Source organism: Protomyctophum parallelum (assembly GCF_964188405.1).
Source record: "Protomyctophum parallelum genome assembly, chromosome: 16".
Taxonomy (NCBI): Eukaryota; Metazoa; Chordata; class Actinopteri; order Myctophiformes; family Myctophidae; genus Protomyctophum; species Protomyctophum parallelum.
In genome coordinates this window covers 35,931,505-35,950,036 of record NC_139711.1, presented here as the reverse complement: position 1 = coordinate 35,950,036, position 18,532 = coordinate 35,931,505, and positions in this window count along the sequence as shown.

Genomic DNA, 18,532 nt, shown 5'->3' with positions numbered 1-18,532 from the left:
CTTGGCAATAACAACTGATACGACATGTCATTTGCTTCTCTTCTTTTTAGCAAATTACACTGTGGACTATAAATGACGTTTTTTGCTAACATGACTCATGAGTATCAGTATGTCACATTGACTCAATATTGAAAAATAATAGCAATTCTGATCGATCTGTCTGCTCCACATTCTGTTTCGCCCACACAACGCATGCTCTCTCTCTGGTTAGCAGAAATGTAAGCAGGGAGAAAACATATACAAGGAGTGGGAGTCTGAGATTTTCTGCACCAACGGGAAGTCGTGTCAACCTATTATGTGGGATCTGTTCTTTTCTCTATGCACAAGGACATTTAGAACATTTTCTGTAATTTAATTTAAACTAAAACATTGTCATTCGAGGGACCTGAGGACAGAATTTGAAATGGGGGTCTGTGGCCACTAGACTATCAAATGAGTCCGAAGCTATACAACCAAAGCACTGTTTAGAGCAGCGCAGTTTAGTAGTTTAGTGTTTGTTTGGGAGCGTTCAAAATAAATTGACACGTAAGTGTCCATTTATTAAGAATGAACCCGTAAGATCAATTTATTATGAATCCATTTGGTTAGATTTGTACAAGTGGACACATTAACTCTAATTTTAGTGTGTAACATTCACAGCCAAAGATTAGCCAAAACAATAGATAGCACAGGGTTCATAAATATAAAATAATCGCCGTAATACGATTTCAGAAAGAGGTCGTATAGAGTATAGAGTAGAGTTTAAACAACTGACTTATGATCTCACTCATATAAACTTTACTGGCACAGCCCACAGCTGGAATTATTGCCCATGGCTTTTGTTCACATCCTGGGGGCTTTATACAGTTTTTTCTTTTTTCTTCATACATTGGAATTACATTTCTGTGACATATGGTGTGTGTGTGTGTGTGTGTGTGTGTGTGTGTGTGTGTGTGTGTGTGTGTGTGTGTGTGTGTGTGTGTGTGTGTGTGTGTGTGTGTGTGTGTGTGTGTGTGTGTGTGTGTGTGTGCATGTATCCAACTAGCTGTGACCCAGGCTAGACAGCAATGCCCCGAGGTCTCAGAGAAGCACTCTGTCTCTGCTCTTTCTCGCTCCATCCACTCGTCCATCCATCTCTCTCTGTCCATTGAATCATCTAAATCAGATTAGCACTGACATATGCTATGGTCATTATGACCACACACACACACACACACACACACACACACACAGAGAGAGAACTGCGGGGGCCTAATGCCCCCCAGTGGGTCTCACTGAGGCGAACCAAGCAAGATGGAGAGCCCATCTCACGAGCACAGTCACATACATACACACACAGACACAGACAAGTGAGAGTGTGCGCCTACACACACACACACACACACACACACACACACACACACACACACACACACACTCATATTAAAGGCCACCCTATCAAAATACCACAGCTGTGTTTTGGCCCTGGGACTGTGGAAGATAGGTTGCCCCCTCACATTAGCTCTGTTTGTCTGGGAAATGTGCCTCATAATGCTCTGGAAGTACATTTAACTGTACTTCTGAACATTACTATCTTGGTAAAATGGAGGTTTAATTTCCCTTAAGGACGTTTCCCAGCAGCAGTAGGAGGTATTTGTTGCTGTTGGATGGTGAAGTGGTTCACATTATAATGTGTTTTTATGAGCAGCTATTATTTCTAACAACCTCGGTGGGCTCAAGTCATTGTGCTGCTGAGGCACAAGAGAAGTAGCCCTTCAAGCCACTTCCACTATTTGTTGCAGAACACACCACCTGCTGTATATTGCATCCCTGACCTGCTCCTCCAATATCTGAGCTGAACTATTGTTGGGTGACTTGGGTCAAAGCACACGGTGCGGCGCATTTTCAGCTTGTATAGTCGGCTTTTTGTTCTACTTTAATGTGACATTGTTGTAGTATGACAAAGTAGGGCATAAATGTACTAGAAAAATACCCTAAAAAGTCCAAATATGGTAGGTACGAAGTTTCTACCCGACAGCAACGATAAACTGATGAATCACTTTCAAACTGCCGAGGACAGTGACTGTATTGGGGCTTTACTCATAATTCACCATTATGTGGAGTTGGACAGTCAGACATTGTCCCTTTTTCATGCCTGCACGTCACTATTTTATAGCAAAAATATTAATATGTATACTTATGTAAACATACTACTGCAATTGCAATTTTGCTGTGTAGCATACTATTTCCCTAAGAGAAAATGTTTTATTGTTTTGAGTTGCCTGTCGTCAATTATTTGGAAACTCTGCAAACCTACAAAATGTTCTTGATCAAACAATGAAGAAGTGAATTGAAACAAAATGTAACATTTTGGCAATAGAATAACAAGCAGGACAAACAGGATTTGAATCCGCACTGTAGGCCTGGCTATTTGTCTTGACTGAAAAGTACCATTTCTGTAATCCCTTGTTTTGCTTCGTCTGCACTGTTCATCTTTCATAGCAGAAAGTGGGGATGAACTGAAGAGAGCATGGAGGCACAAGAGCGTGGGATCATAGGTGTTTTTCTTTTTTGAAGCAACGATAATGTCACTACGAGTGTAAATGGATTCTGCTTACTTGATAGTCCCCCCCCCCCCTCCCCTCTTTCACAATGCATTTTTCACCTGTTGTTTTTTTGCGCCTTCTGCTTATGTCTATTACCAAGGTGGAATACAACGGAACAGACCCGATGTAATGTTGGTGACACTTCATAATAAGATCAAAGCCAAGTCAGGCATGCAAAAAGGAATATGTACATCAAAGTGCTGCTATCTCAGCCCTGATCAGCCTGCACGCACGCACGCGCACACACACCCATGTCATGTGAATTTGCACACCTCGCATATAGGCTCATCCACAAGAACTGTAAGAACAAAGAAGCTTGATGGAGCAAATGGGTATATGCACACAATTCAATTCAAAGGGCTTTATTGGCATGAGAAAACATACGTTTACATTGCCAAAGCAGAAAGAACTAGAAAAAGTGCCCTTCTGGGCACAGGTCTCCACCAGGATAGGAATGTAGGACATTGCAGCTTGCCTTCATCTGGTGGTTGGATAAAAGGGCAACAAAAGTAAATTATCCACAGATCCGTGCAGTTAGAGGTAAAAACACTTTTCGGCCAGTTATATCGCCACCTTGAGGCTGAGTTGAAATTGTTCATGTGGCATTTCTTCCTCGGCCTAGTGGGAATGTGCGTGCACAATTTCACGGAAATCACGCGATGTGTTCATGATTTGCAGCATTTTGTTTGAAACTGAGCACTCCTGTGAACTTTGGAAGCCAATCTTAACCAATCAGGATGGAGTCTGAGAAATCTGAAAGACCTGTTTCGTTGAATGGCTCTAGAGAGACTGTGTACCAATTTGCGCGATGTTTGGACAAAATCTGTAGGTGTACTGTGCAAAAATTTGTTTTGCACAAAGCGGCCTCCTGGTGGCGCTATAACAGGCCGTTCTGGAAATACAATCGGTGTATGAATGTGTGTGTGAATGGGTGAATGTAATGCACAATCTATGTAAAGCGCTTTGGATAAAGGCGCTATATAAATGCACCATTTACCATTTACCATTTACCAATACAATCAAAACAAAAATGATGTACATTTGAAGGTCAGAATCTTCAATAGATCAAATTCTATGTACCAAGGTCACTCAATGCAGGTATAGTGCAGGAATATACACAATGATTAGTCTTTAGGGTGGTTGTGTTCCATTTGATATCCTTCTCCTATCACAGCAACTCACAAATCTTGCTTCTGTGTTTGCACATTGTTGTACTTCGCCCAGCAGATATGGGAGTTTTTTGTCATTGGTCATGTTTTCAAAATCTCTGTGTGTGGTTGTAATCTGTGGGAAGTATGTGTCTCTGATGTCTTGGTACAATGGACAGATGGTTAGGAAGTGTAGCTCGGTTTCCACCATTTTGTGTGTAGTGGGTGCATAGTCTGTCTTCTCTCGGGATACAGGTCTGCCTATGACGGCCTTTCTCGATTGCGAGACTGTGCTCACTGAGTCTGTACCTAGTTAAGATTTTGCACACACTGTCCATGTGTTATTAAGGAAATGTCACGCAACACTGATTTTGTTTTGATAATACGCTATTTAGACTCGTGGCTCAGCATTCATCATTCATGTTAGCCTCGTACTTTGTCTGATACCATATACCTCCATGACTGTGTCGAATAGCAATGAGAGAACAGATGCACTATAGGCTCTGGATTTTCTTTGCGCAGAAGTGGAGAAGGGTGCTGGTGGGGTCTCTATTTTTGAAAACGCAACAGAATGAAAAAGCCGTGCCTGTTGTTCACAATATGAACTAGCCTCCAAGCAGTTAGCAGTTTCTCTCCCTCCACTTTGATTATGAGGGGGGGAAATGCCATCTCCGCACCATACACCTCACCTCATCTCACCCGCAGCACCGCTGCAGACCGCAATTTCCACACATGTCATCACCCAGGACCCTCCCCTCTTGCTCAAGGTCAAAGGCGAGAAATTCATACGGAAGGCATGGAACGGCTATCATTGGAGTTTGTTTACTCGCAGAGACGAGCGGGCCCGACTGGAGGGAGAGCCTTGGCTTGGCGTCCATCAGCCACCCTGTGGATTGGACACAGCAGTCTGGGAGCTGTCAGTGCAAATCACATCCAGCACTGGACAGCAGTGTGAAGGGCAGGAATAAACCCACAGATAGCACAACGGAGAGTTGCATGCAGTATGCACACACACACACATTACATTGCCTTGCAAAGGCATTCCGACTCATGACCAATTCTCACATTTTCCTGAATTACAAAATTATATATTGCAATTTCATTCTGTGACATTATTATTTGAAAACAATTGAATTTTATGTTATTTTTCATATTGCCAATTCAGTCATTGACAATTTAGGAGCAAATGCACTCTGTCGAGCTGCCAACTTGCGCTTTGCACACAAGTTGGCCATACTGTAGTTACGTAGTCTCAATTCATTCTCGAACCTGGCAACCCGCGGTACCAGACGCTATGCAGCATTTCGCCACTAGGTGTCGCATTTTGAAATCCTGCCTATGGCTCCTTTAAGTAATGCAGATGTTTAACAATATTTTAACTCTTGAGCGTGTATCCAAATGAACCCATACGGGTCCATGTGGTTTCATTTTACACTCTCAAGAGTTAAAGACCTATAGCCTAAGGGTCCATGGACCAATGAACAGAAAATACATTTTCAGGTAAGTGACAAATTTTCAGCCAATCAGGTCAGGATAGAGAGAGAGGAATGAGATATCTGGCTGTAAAGACCTTGGCAACTAGTTAGAGAAAATTAGCGAAATATCAGGCAAATCTTGAATTATCATTATAGTCATATTCATCCTCCACAGGAACACTCTGTGTCCTGCATGGTGATCCATGGTGAACGATGCAGCCAGAGGACGTTGGCGTAGACGCCGGGTACGGCAGCACCGCATGTGGCGCTCGCCCAGCTCACCAAACCTCATTAATGGGCTGCCCCAAGTCTTCCCCTAAGAGACAGGATGCAAGAACAGAACCATTATCAATGTAAGAACAGCTAGAACCAGTATGAATTCACTTAAATCCTCATTATCCTTGCCAATATTCAAAAAACATCTAAAGAAATATCTTATTTCTTCCTCTCTGTAGATTACATGTTTTACCTTGATGCGTTATATTTTATTTTGTGTGTTTGTTGTTGTATTGTTTATTTCAGTTTTTTGTGCAGTCTGTGTTTTTATTTCTTTACTGCACAGCTGCCCCCCTTTGCCAACTTGTAGACTTATGTACTGTTCTTTATGAACTTTTAAATCAATGACCTCTTCCTACAGGAAAGGATTCCAAATAAGCCAGCTGGCTTCTTCCCTTCCTTGCATTGCATCTTTGTTCTCTGATATGTTATTGTCTATTTTTTGTACTACATGCTAAATAAATAAACCTAAAACCTAAATGTAAAGCCCAAACCACACCAATGGGTTTTGAGACACAACAAAACGTGGTGTGATATGTCCCGTTGTTGCACGTTGACCCAAGTCGACCCGAGTGATTCAATTGGTTGCATGGCGACCTATTGGTGTGGTTTGGGCTTTACATTCATACTGGAACCGCAGAATTATCGATTCATTGATTAACAATTAACTATTAACATCCCTAGTACGTACAGAGTGGGGAAATCACCTACTCCCTTAAATCGCCTATTTAAGGGAGAAGTGATTCTTTCCTCTCCCTTGGGCCTGCTGAAAGGTGGATTTTCAGGCCTGTGTTTTTTTTTAATAATTTTATCCCACGATTTTGTAACCCATTTTTCACCCCTGTGTCAATTATCTAATGTGATCCTGGGCTATACACACCCTCCGCCAACCTAGTCCCCCATATATGGGGGACAAGGGGAGAGCAACGGACTTGAACTCATGCTTCCTTCATGCATGAGTGTTCAAGTTGCTCCTTTACACCTGACAGGGGGGAGTTTCCCTGGTTGGACGTAGCACGTGGAAGGAACACGTTATTCCAACCAGTTCCTTTCCCCTCCATCAGGCGCCCTGGCTGGCCAGGGGGAGGCAGTTTAGAGACCAGGATTACGGCATGTCTTTTGTGAGGGTACCTACCCTAGGGGACACGGGGAGAACATGCAAACTCCACACAGAATCGATCCCAGGACCTTCTAGCTGTGAGGCGACAGCACTGCCACCTGTGCCCTCTGTATTTTTTGTATTGATGGAGTTTCTGAAGTAGTGTGTTCATCAAATGATTAGGATTTTTTTTTTTTTTTTCTAAAAGTCTATTTTTTTCTGTCTGTTCAATCAAAGTCACTTCTTTAGTTGTGTATGTGGTCCACGAATCGCGAGTTTGACACCCCTGGTCTACACGCAACAAGATAAAGATATGCCTCGTCCTCCAAAGAAAATTATTTCAAAGCTTATAAAAGTTTATCCTTTCCCTCCATCCTTCTATTATAGCCTACTACACCTTTAAATCCATCCTTTCATTATATTATAGCCTACTACACCTTTAAATTCATCCTTTCATTCTATTATAGCCTACTACACCTTTAAATCCATCCTTTCATTCTATTATAGCCTACTGCACCTTTAAATTCATCCTTTCATTATATTATAGCCTACTGCACCTTTAAATCCATCCTTTCATTCTATTATAGCCTACTACACCTTTAAATTCATCCTTTCATTCTATTATAGCCTACTACACCTTTAAATACATCCTTTCATTATATTATAGCCTACTACACCTTTAAATTCATCATTTCATTCTATTATAGCCTACTACACCTTTAAATGCATCCTTTCATTATATTATAGCCTACTGCACCTTTAAATTCATCCTTTCATTCTATTATAGCCTACTGCACCTTTAAATTCATCCTTTCATTCTATTATAGCCTACTACACCTTTAAATTCATCCTTTCATTATATTATAGCCTACTACACCTTTAAATTCATCCTTTCATTTTATTATAGCCTACTACACCTTTAAATTCATCCTTTCATTATATTATAGCCTACTACACCTTTAAATTCAAGGCATTCCTTGAGAAGATTTACAAAATGTTTCCTACTACTATTTATACACCAGTAAACTATAATACTATAATATTAATCACACTTAACACATTAAGTTCATTGAGCTGTCGACATGCGCGTGTGCGTCGCTTTAGGTGGACACGACTACAACACTAGGTCGACATGCGCGTGTGCGTCGCTTTAGGACGGTGGACACGACTACAACACTAGGTCGACATGCGCGTGTGCGTCGCTTTAGGTGGACACGACTACAGCACTGGGTCGCATTCACACCTCTACTTCACCTCTACTTCGGTACACTCGATGCGATTGGGGGGTGGAGTTTGAATCATTCTTGCATATACAATTTGCTGCGTTTGCGTTCACGCTGCGCTGTATACAAGGAACCGCAGCAAGGAACTTTATCAATGTGTTCAATTCATAAACTACACAGTGAAATATATGGTGTTAAAATTATACTTTGAGTAATAGTTAGAACGCAAAGGGTAACGTACCCGATGCAGTGTGTCGTCGGGAGACGTGGACTGGACGTGTGTGTGTGTGTGTGTGTGTGTGTGTGTGTGTGTGTGTGTGTGTGTGTGTGTGTGTGTGTGTGTGTGTGTGTGTGTGTGTGTGTGTGTGTGTGTGTGTGTGTGTGTGTGTGTGTGTGTGTGTGTGTGTGTGTGTGTGTTCTTTTGTGCACATTGCGGAGGCACAGCGGAGACGGGAGCGCCACATTTTTATAATAGCCTATGTGGTGTATATGAATCATAATGCATATTCATAACTACTTGGTTAGTCATAATTGTTAACTTGCGAGCCATTTCTCCCTTCATCGCCCACCACAGTGTCTTAACTATTTGCGTGTTTCCTCCTCCGTGTCATCAGTGCCCAAACCCGAAGGCGGGGTTGGTGAAAGGGCCTTTCTGTGTGGAGTTTGCATGTTCTCCCCATGTCCCCTAGGGTAGGTACCCTCACAAAAAACATGCAGTAATCCTGGTCTCTAAACTGCCTCCCCCTGGCCAGCCGGGGCGCCTGATGGAGGGGAAAGGAACTGGTTGGAATAACGTGTTCCTTCCACGTGCTACGTCCAACCAGGGAAACTCCCCCCTGTCAGGTGTAAAGGAGCAACTTGGACACTCAGGCATGAAGGAAGCATGAGTTAAGTCCGTTGCTCTCCCCATGTCCCCCATATATGGGGACTAGGTTGGCGGAGGGTGTGTAGAGCCCAGGATCACATTAGATGATTGACACAGGGGTGAAAAAAGGGTTAAAAAATTGTGGGATAAAAAATATGTTAAAAAAAAAAAAAAAAAACTATTTGCATATCAATTGTTCCACAGGCAGGAAGCCTTGTAGGTTTCACTCTTTGACTTCTCATGATAATTCTTGGGGAGTGATCTTTTATCTTTAGGGTCTCAAATAGACCACCTGGGGGTTTTGACCTTCCTGTTTTAGCTGATAAGTGACAGAGCCATTCTTTAGGGTTACAGGAGGCTACAGTTTGTCTCTTTGCATTTTATAACACACACACTCACACTCACACTCACACACACACACACACACACACACACACACAAACACACTTTGCACCGCTCAGCTCACATGTTGGTGTGTTTTTTTCCACCCTAAAACATTACAAAATTATTATTATTAATAATAATAATATTATTATTATTAAAATTAATTAGAGTCAGTAAGAACATACAGTCAGTATATTGAGTCAGTAATATGGAATATAGAGAATAAGGGAGTAATTAAAAAGTAATGAATCAAATCATTGTGATGAACATTCAGTGGTCAACGTTACCTGGAACACATTGTGGGATCTCACATAACTCCCAGCGTTTCTGTGGGTCAATGGTGTAACACCATGGTTTCGCTTCACCGTCTGAATTACGGCAGTAGTTGTTGTTCTCCAGACCGCTGATAAACACATGGAGGTAGACAGTAGGTAGGAAGTACACACACACACAGACAGACAGACAGACAGACAGACAGACAGACAGTAGATGTTTACTGGGTGTTCTTACGCGTGTGGATAGTTCTCGGGCGTGCGGGTGTGGCTGTGAGGTGTCTGGACCGACCAGCTCTGGCAGCTTCTCCCAGAGGTCGTCCTGGCAACCGTCCCTCGGTAGTTCTGACCCCGGGCAGTGTAACAGGTCACGTCTAGGACTATGGATGGACAGGACAGGAAGTAGGAGATGGATGGATGGACAGGACAGGAAGTAGGAGATGGATGGATGTACAGGACAGGAAGTAGGTGATGGTAGGTGGACGGACAGGAAGTGGTAGATGGATGGAGAGAGTAAACACAAGGATCAGTGTTTTGGTAGTTTGTCTAAACAGACAAGGAATAATGAGGTTGATGAAGTGTGTGTGTGTGTGTGCCGCGTCGCTGCGCACCCGGTGTGTGTTGGGCTTCACACACACACCCACACACACACACCGGGTGCGCAGCGACGCGGCGGTTCTATTCTCCAGGCGTTGCCGTGCGGCAACGCCTGGAGAATAGAACGGTGGCGTATCGGAGCGTCAGGCGAGGCGTGGACGCGCGTCGGACGCCGCCGGTGTGCGATAGGTTCATTGAAAATAACGGAGGCGGCTGTTTTGACACGCGGCGTTTGCAGACGGTGTGTGTTGGGCTTTAACGAACCAGGCAGCTGCCAGTGTGAAACAGCAGGGTCAAATGTCAATGACCCCAATCAGGGTCAATGACCCCAATCAGCGACAGCATCAATGGTTGGTGCTCATACAGACATACACGACAAAGACAAAGTCACTTAACTCAACCCCCGCCAGCCACCAGGGGGCGATAGTTCAGCCACCGCCATCGTGGGGTCCCTGGCATATCTCTTCAAATGGGGGTCTGTGGGCTAATTAGTGTCAATTTGGGGGTCCTTGACATGAAAAGGTTTGGGGACCACTGGCCTGTAGTGAGCTTGCAGATCAGCTATTTTGTGAGAACAGGTTGTATATCAATATCTACAAGGGACGTTCAATATTTAGGGACGTTCCAATTCCCCTTGACACTCATTATGTAGGGACAAGGGGAAGGGGCAAGGGCTGAGGGGTAGGGTTAAAAAAGGAATTGGGAAAGGGCCTAATACTATCTCTCTCTCTCTCTCTGTTTCTGGCAAACAGCGCCCCTACTGGTACTCATAGTCATATACTGGTGCTCATGGCCACATAGGTACATAGGTGAACACGGACATTACTGTTCCTTGGAGTGGTTGCACCACCAGTGTTGTTTTCGTCGACTAAAACTAAGACGAAAAATTTTCGTCGACTACCTTTTTCCACTAACAAAAACAAATGGAAACTAAATGAAAACTATGCTACGATGACTAAAACTAAGACTAAATATACTGACAATTTCGTCGACAAATAAAAACTAGACTAAAATGTTAGGAAGGGACTAGTGGACAAGAGATCCAGTATAAGTCCTTTTACACTTGGTTGCGTTGCGACGCGTTGTGAGCTTGTAGATCAGCTATTTTCAGCAAGTGTAAAAACACTCATTGAGACAGCATCAAGAAATACATTTTAGTCGACTAAATCAACTGTAGATGTAGTCGACTAAAATCTTATGACATTTAGTCGACTAAAACTAGACTAACACTAAGACATTCCAGGTGACTAAAATATGACTAAAACTAAATGAAGTTTCAGTCCAAAGACTATGACTAAACTAAAATAGAAATTTGCTGCCAAAAACAACACTGTGCACCTGCACTCAATAATGCTATGCAGCTGTTCTGTGTGCATGCCGCGATGCAATGTGCACATGCACGTGCACGCATGCGCGACACGTTCCGTGGTAAATAAAATCACCATGTTGACACCACTGACTACAGGAGTCTTTTCTTTTTAAATCGACTGTCATTATTATATCGTTGTGGCTTTCACACTAAACGATTGGTCGCCGACTAGGAGTTGAGTCCACACTACAGAAGTTTTTATTCCAATTAATTTTGACATCTCACGCACGTGTAGGATGCTCTCTCTCTCTCTCTCTCTCTCTCTCTCTCTCTCTCTCTCTCTCTCTCTCTCTCTCTCTCTCTCTCTCTCTCTCTCTCTCTCTCTCTCTCTCTCTCCCTCTCCCTCTCCCTCTCCCTCTCTCTCTCTCTCTCTCTCTCTCTCTCTCTCTCTCTCTCTCTCTCTCTCTCTCTCTCTCTCTCTCTCTCTCTCTCTGCATGCCACATACAGGTCTCTCTCTCTCTCTCTGCATGCCACACACACAGGACTCTCTCTCTCTCTCTCTCTGCATGCCACACACACAGGACTCTATCTCTCTCTCTCTCTCTCTCTCTCTGCATGCCACACACACAGGACTCTCTCTCTCTCTCTCTCACACACACACACACACGCACACTTTGCACCGCTCAGCTCACATGTTGGTGTGTTTTTTTTCCACCCTAAAACATGTTCATCAGGAATTATTATTATTAATAATAATTATAATAATTATAATATTATTATTATTAAAATTAATTTGAGTCAGTAAGAACATACAGTCAGTATATTGAGTCAGTAATATGGAATATAGAGAATAAGGGAGTAATTAAAAAGTAATGAATCAAATAATTGTGATGAACATTCAGTGGTCAACGTTACCTGGAACACATCTGGGGATCTCACAGGACTCATACTCACCAACACATCTGGGGATCTCACATAACTCATAGCGTTCCTGTGGGTCAGTGGTGAGACACCATGGTTTCGCTTCACCGTCTGGATTACGGCAGTAGTTGTTGTTCTCCAGACCGCTGATAAACACATGGAGGTAGACAGTAGGTAGGAAGTACACACAATATGCACACACGCACGCGCACACACACACAAACACACACACACACAGACAGACAGACAGACAGACAGACAGACAGACAGACAGACAGGTGTTCTTACGCTAGTGGATAGTTCTCGGGCGTGTAGTCGTGTCTGTGAGGTGTCTGGACCGACCAGCTCTGGCACGTTCTCCCAGAGGTCGTGGCAACCGTCCCTCGGTAGTCCAGGCCCCGGCCAGTGTAACAGGTCACGTCTAGGACTATGGATGGACAGGACAGGACAGTGTTGTTTTCGTTGACTAAAACTAAGACGAAAAATGTTCGTCGACTACCTTTTTCCACTGACAAAAACAAATGTCAGTGGAACAAACAGACAGACAGACAGACAGACAGAATTGTGAACAGATAATAATGCATACATTATAAACTCTGATTAATATAGTATTCTTTTTTATTTTTAAATAAAAATCACACCCGTGTGAAGTGAGGGGCACTAATATACCTAACATACATGGCATGGATAAACCTGGGACGTATCTTCACTGATGTTTCCTGAGGTCAACAGGGTTTCGGGTCTTCCAACACTCAGGCGACCCAGCCGGGGTTGATCAAATCCCGACTTACGTCCCAGTAGCTACCCTCAATCAGTCCATCAGGGAATGAGCAAGGCCACACAATCCGTTACTCCGGAACTACTCTGCCGGTACTCGGAGAACCAGAATCTGGCGCGTGGAAGGACTAGGCTCTGTGGGTTGACTCCTGACCGGGCCCCTCCTACGTCTCACCAGGCCCAGGACCTGTGCGTTGCACCAGACTCCCAGCACCAGGCACTGCATTCAGGAGTGGTGGACTATAATGGCCCTCCTAAAGGCTCCCCTCCTCATGCAGGACACAGGCTGGGGCGCTAACCCACACTGCTCACTTCCTCATGGAGGACACAGGCTGGGGCGCTAACCCACACTGCTCACCTCCTCATGGAGGACACAGGCTGGGGCGCTAACCCACACTGCTCACCCTGGAGGACACAGGCTGGGGCGCTAACCCACACTGCTCACCCTGGAGGACACAGGCTGGGGCCCTAACCCACACTGCTCACCTCCTCATGGAGGACACAAGCTGGGGCGCTAACCCACACTGCTCACCTCCTCATGGAGGACACAGGCTGGGGCGCTAACCCACACTGCTCACCCTGGAGGACACAGGCTGGGGTGCTAACCCACACTGCTCACCTCCTCATGGAGGACACAGGCTGGGGCGCTAACCCACACTGCTCACCTCCTCATGGAGGACACAGGCTGGGGCGCTAACCCACACTGCTCACCCTGGAGGACACAGGCTGGGGTGCTAACCCACACTGCTCACCTCCTCATGGAGGACACAGGCTGGGGCGCTAACCCACACTGCTCACCCTGGAGGACACAGGCTGGGGTGCTAACCCACACTGCTCACCTCCTCATGGAGGACACAGGCTGGGGTGCTAACCCACACTGCTCACCCTGGAGGACACAGGCTGGGGCGCTAACCCACACTGCTCACCCTGGAGGACACAGGCTGGGGTGCTAACCCACACTGCTCAACCGGGTGCCGTCTACATTCCGGCTGCCACCCGTCTTTCCGGTGGTCACCAGACTATACCTGGTTGTCACATACGTACATGGTCTACTTGTGCGCGAGCAGAGCGTGGTAACATGTCATTGATTCGACCTCCCGTTAGATCAACCATTACTAACCCTATCTCTAACTGTCCTAAACATAACCGCAAGCACGGGAGCAACGCATCCCTCAACAACCTTAATCCGGTCGAACCTTAGGGCAGCCACCCAGAGGGTGCAACCTACTGCTGAATTCTGTCAACTTACTGTTCGTCCCTCTTTAAAATAGTGGTGCAACATATCTTAATTATATTACCATCAACAGCCAATTAGGGACCACCGAGGACAGGCATACATACCATACATACGTACATACCATACATACACACCGACCACAGTACTTGCGCGCTCTGCTTGCGCAAGTAATGACCAAACGTACCTTAGTTACGTCATCAGCCAATCCCTGATTGGCCACCAACATATGCAGCCGATTACAGTACTTGCGTGCTCTGCTCGCGCAAGTAATTAGGAGCCAATTTACCGCAGTCCATGTCACCGTGCCAACAGCCATTGTTGGCCAGTCTCCTCCATTACACTTGCATGCCCGCAAGGACTTGAAAGAGCAGTGAGGGAGTTCAACGGGAGAGCATAATGCTCACGGTAGTTCACGCTAGCTCTCTCCCATGTCCCCCACTGAACAACAGGCGTCCTGGCCAACCAGGAGAAGTTATTAGTGCAGTGACAAGGACACAAATCCCCTGCCGGCTAACCCACCCGTGAGTACTGCCAACTGTGTTCATTGAAGTGCATCAATGCCAGCGCCCCGGCGGGGGTGGGGTGTTGTTACCTGGGTGCCCCTAAACCAACTGTGAGCAGGCACGGGGCAGCTGCCCAGCTGACACCTATATGTCCGCATAAACAGACAGGAGGCCAAAGCAACTGAAGCTACATGGACCGATTGCCCGACTGGGCATGAAGCCAGGCAGAGGGCGAGTCTTTGTGCTCTCTCTGCAGACAGCAGCAAAGGGAAACGAAGCCCCGCAGACTGAGCCTTCACCCAGCCACAATCACTGTGGACTCTCATTGACTCTTTGGCTACAAATTTTCTGTTTACCAATTGTTGGTTCAAAGTTGCTTGTCTTCTCCTAGCTCTGGTCCATAGCGTTAAGGACTTCTCCTTACTGTTTGACTGCGGAACATGCTGAACTCGTCTTTTTTCCCATTGTCTTTCCCGGCAGAAGAAAACCTGCCTTTTGTTTTATATGTTTAATCCGCCGCTTTTTGATAACTTTTAAGTTTTTTAACTTTTAACTTCATACAGGGTTTCGATCAGAAATCCGTGACACGTCACACGTTTGGATCACGTGACCTGGAAAAAAAACACTGGCGCTAGATTCCTTAGGCTTCTGGGAAACCGAGGCTCAATGCATTGCCTACGGTGAGTGTCGTCCATTATAGGGAATTAAGTAGGCTTTGGACCACAAAAACGTCTTTGTATTGGTGAGTAGCGAAATCAGATTTTTTTTTGCAGCAGTCGACAGGCTGTGCTGCATTTCATGTGTGCGCAGGAAGTGGAGAGTAACATAGCGTTAAGGAGAAGTCCTTAATGCCAGAGCTCAGACCACATCTAACTGCTGTGCTGAACCAAGAGGGAATCTCTGCTCTGCCAACCAGTAGGTCCACATCCTATATTCCATATAGCCTCTGCCGATCTACGTCCTACCTATCACCAGGATGTACATTTCTCAATGGAAGAAGAGCAGGGACTCGACCACCTCCAAACCACTGCATATAATATACTGCAGTGCATTAACAGAATATATCCCTGAGTGGTTAAAATGTTTCATTCATTCAAATAAGTTCTGAATTCCAGCTTTAACTCTCTTTCTCCCCTCTAACTCATCCTAACAATAATTGTACACACACATGGCTTTTGGAGGTCTAGACAGGGGAAATTCAGGTGTCATACTGTTTGATAGCCTATACTGTATGTTTTTCTAGAACCCGGAGACACAACCTCCCTTTAGAAGAAACGTTTACTTCTGGAACTCACAGAGGTTATATTTCCAGGGATGGGGTCACTCTTCTGGCAGCAGGAGAATGAGGCCAATACTGGGAGTACAAACTAGGGGTTATTCCTCCATGAGTAGTACAGATGCAAGAAGTTATCAGAATCCCTGTCAGGCCTGGGTAGAATCGGGCAGTAACTCTCTTGTTGATGTTAAGAAGCTACCACAAGTCTCAAGTGTGTCGGAAGTGTCCTGGTCAATCTGAAGTGGTCCAAGACTGAGTCCAGCCCAAAGCCAAGATGCAGCTGAGAACTTTTTTTTCTCCATTGTATGGGATACTATAGGCGTTTTAGACCTAATTTTGCATCTCAGGCTGCCCCATCAACAGATCTCAGTAAGGGGTCTGCCCCTGAGAAAGTGTGCTGGGGGCCACTGAGGAACAGGCATTCCAGGCCCTGAAGAACACATCATAAGTTAACCCTGATTTAACCACTTTATAGTTTGGACAGATACATCGGATTCCGGAGGTTGTCTTGTTGTCACAGGTTGTGGCTGGAGAGAAGCATGCACTCCTGTACCCTATAGCTACAAGCTGCTGCCTCGTGAACAGAACTACTCAATTCAATTCAATTCAATTCAAAGGGCTTTATTGGCATGAGAAAACATACATTTACATTGCCAAAGCAGAAAGCACAATACAACAATACAGCAATACAATCAAAACAAAAATTATGTACATTTGAAAGTCAGAATCTTAAATAGATCAATTTCTACTCAACCAGAGGCTCTGGCAGTAAAGTGGGCATTTTAGTCACTGTGCTTTAGTTCACTAGTGGCTATGGATCACACTCCCTTTCAGTGGCTGGCAAAGCTCAATGACACAGCATCAGGCCTCTCCCGTGCCAGCTCCTGTTCATTTGCCTCTGTCTCCCTTGGTCATCAGCTTAGGGACGGGGTATATGAGCAGGCACAGGGCGGCTGCCTGCTTGACACCAAACACTGCGAATACAGCAAACAGGCAACCAGAACAGCTGAAACGGCTTGGACTGATTGCCAGACTGGGCATAAAACCAGGCGGAGGGTAGCCTGAGCTAACGTGTTAGGTTTCTGGTCTAGAGGGGCGGGTCGCGGCTGAGATTTGCGCACGCCCTGATTGGATCTCATCGATCTGTCCGTCACCCCCGGCCCCTCCTCTCCCCCCTAGTGCAGCGCTACGTCACATCATTTGGAGCGACGCCCACCCTGAAGGGTTGACTCCCACTTTTAGACCACAGCGGCCAATGCGTTCCTCCAGGCTTTCAACAAAAATTAAAGCCTGGTACCGAGGCTAGGCGGAGGGTGAATCATTTGGGGTAGGAATAACAGGAGGAAGGAATAGCATGTTGTCCTCCGAGTAGCAGCAAAGCAAGTTAAGCTCCACAGACCGAGCCTTCTCCCTGCCGTGGACTCTGATTGACTCTTTCGTTGAAAAGACAATTCTGTTTGCCAATAAAGTGCCCATTTTTGCTTTAACATTATACTCATAGAGTACCATAGAGAGGGGCCAAGGCCTGGGTCTCTCACACAACATTTAAAAGAATAATCACTGGAATCTACTATTTTATGTAGAGGACGAATCTCACCTATGTGCATACTATAATAGGGTATAGGCCTATACATATTACATATGTGACAACAAACATCCCAAAGGAGTGGGGACTATTCTATTATATGCAGGTCAGACCAGGTATGAACATCTCTTGAAAATGTACAGTAAGGTTTGTGTTGGGCAGTGCAAGTGCAAAAAAGCTCAGTTACAGTGCACACTGATAGCCCTCCATTTCTGTGAAGGTGAGTGTGAATAGTCTTCCCTGTGCAACACCCAGGGGGGCAGTCAGCCAGATATTTCGTGAAGCCTCATTTGAAATCGGTAGTTCATATAATGGCCTGTTGTGGCGCTGGACTGGACCCAAAAAGCCCCATAGCTCCATAGAGGCCCATGTATTTTGCAGAGGTGGGGACTTGGACTCGAGACTCGAGACTCGACTTGGACTCGAGTCCCGATTTTGATGACTTTAGACTTGCTTGATCAAATCAAAAATAGACTTGGACTTGCTTGGGACTTGAATGCCAAAGACTTGAGACTTGACTTGACTTGAACGCCAAGGACTTGAGACTTGACTTGACTTGAGCCCTCTTGACTTGAACATTTTCAAGTCACTTAATACCTTACAGCATCTGATTATCTTTTTTATGACATGTAAAATGGTTTGGTATTGATAAAGGGATGCCGCGGATCGGATATCGGGTCGATATCAGCCAAAAAACGTGATCGGGATCGGATCGGACTACAGCGAAAATGACCGATCCATTCCAAGCACTGCAAGCACTCCACTCCAGTCCATTCCAGTACTCCACTCCACTTTATTCCTCCAGCAGTGTGCGCTACAGAGGCATTGGCAGCCCCAGTCACACTTCAGTGGCAGTGCTGCACAGTGCAGGCTGCTAGGCTAGCCACTAGCCATTACTGCGCGTGTGGACAGTGCACGGTTTGGGGATCAGGGGTCCCCACTCCCAGCCAAATGATAGGTTCCATTTGTACACTATAAATTGACATTGATTTTACAATATAAACAAATACAAAATAATAA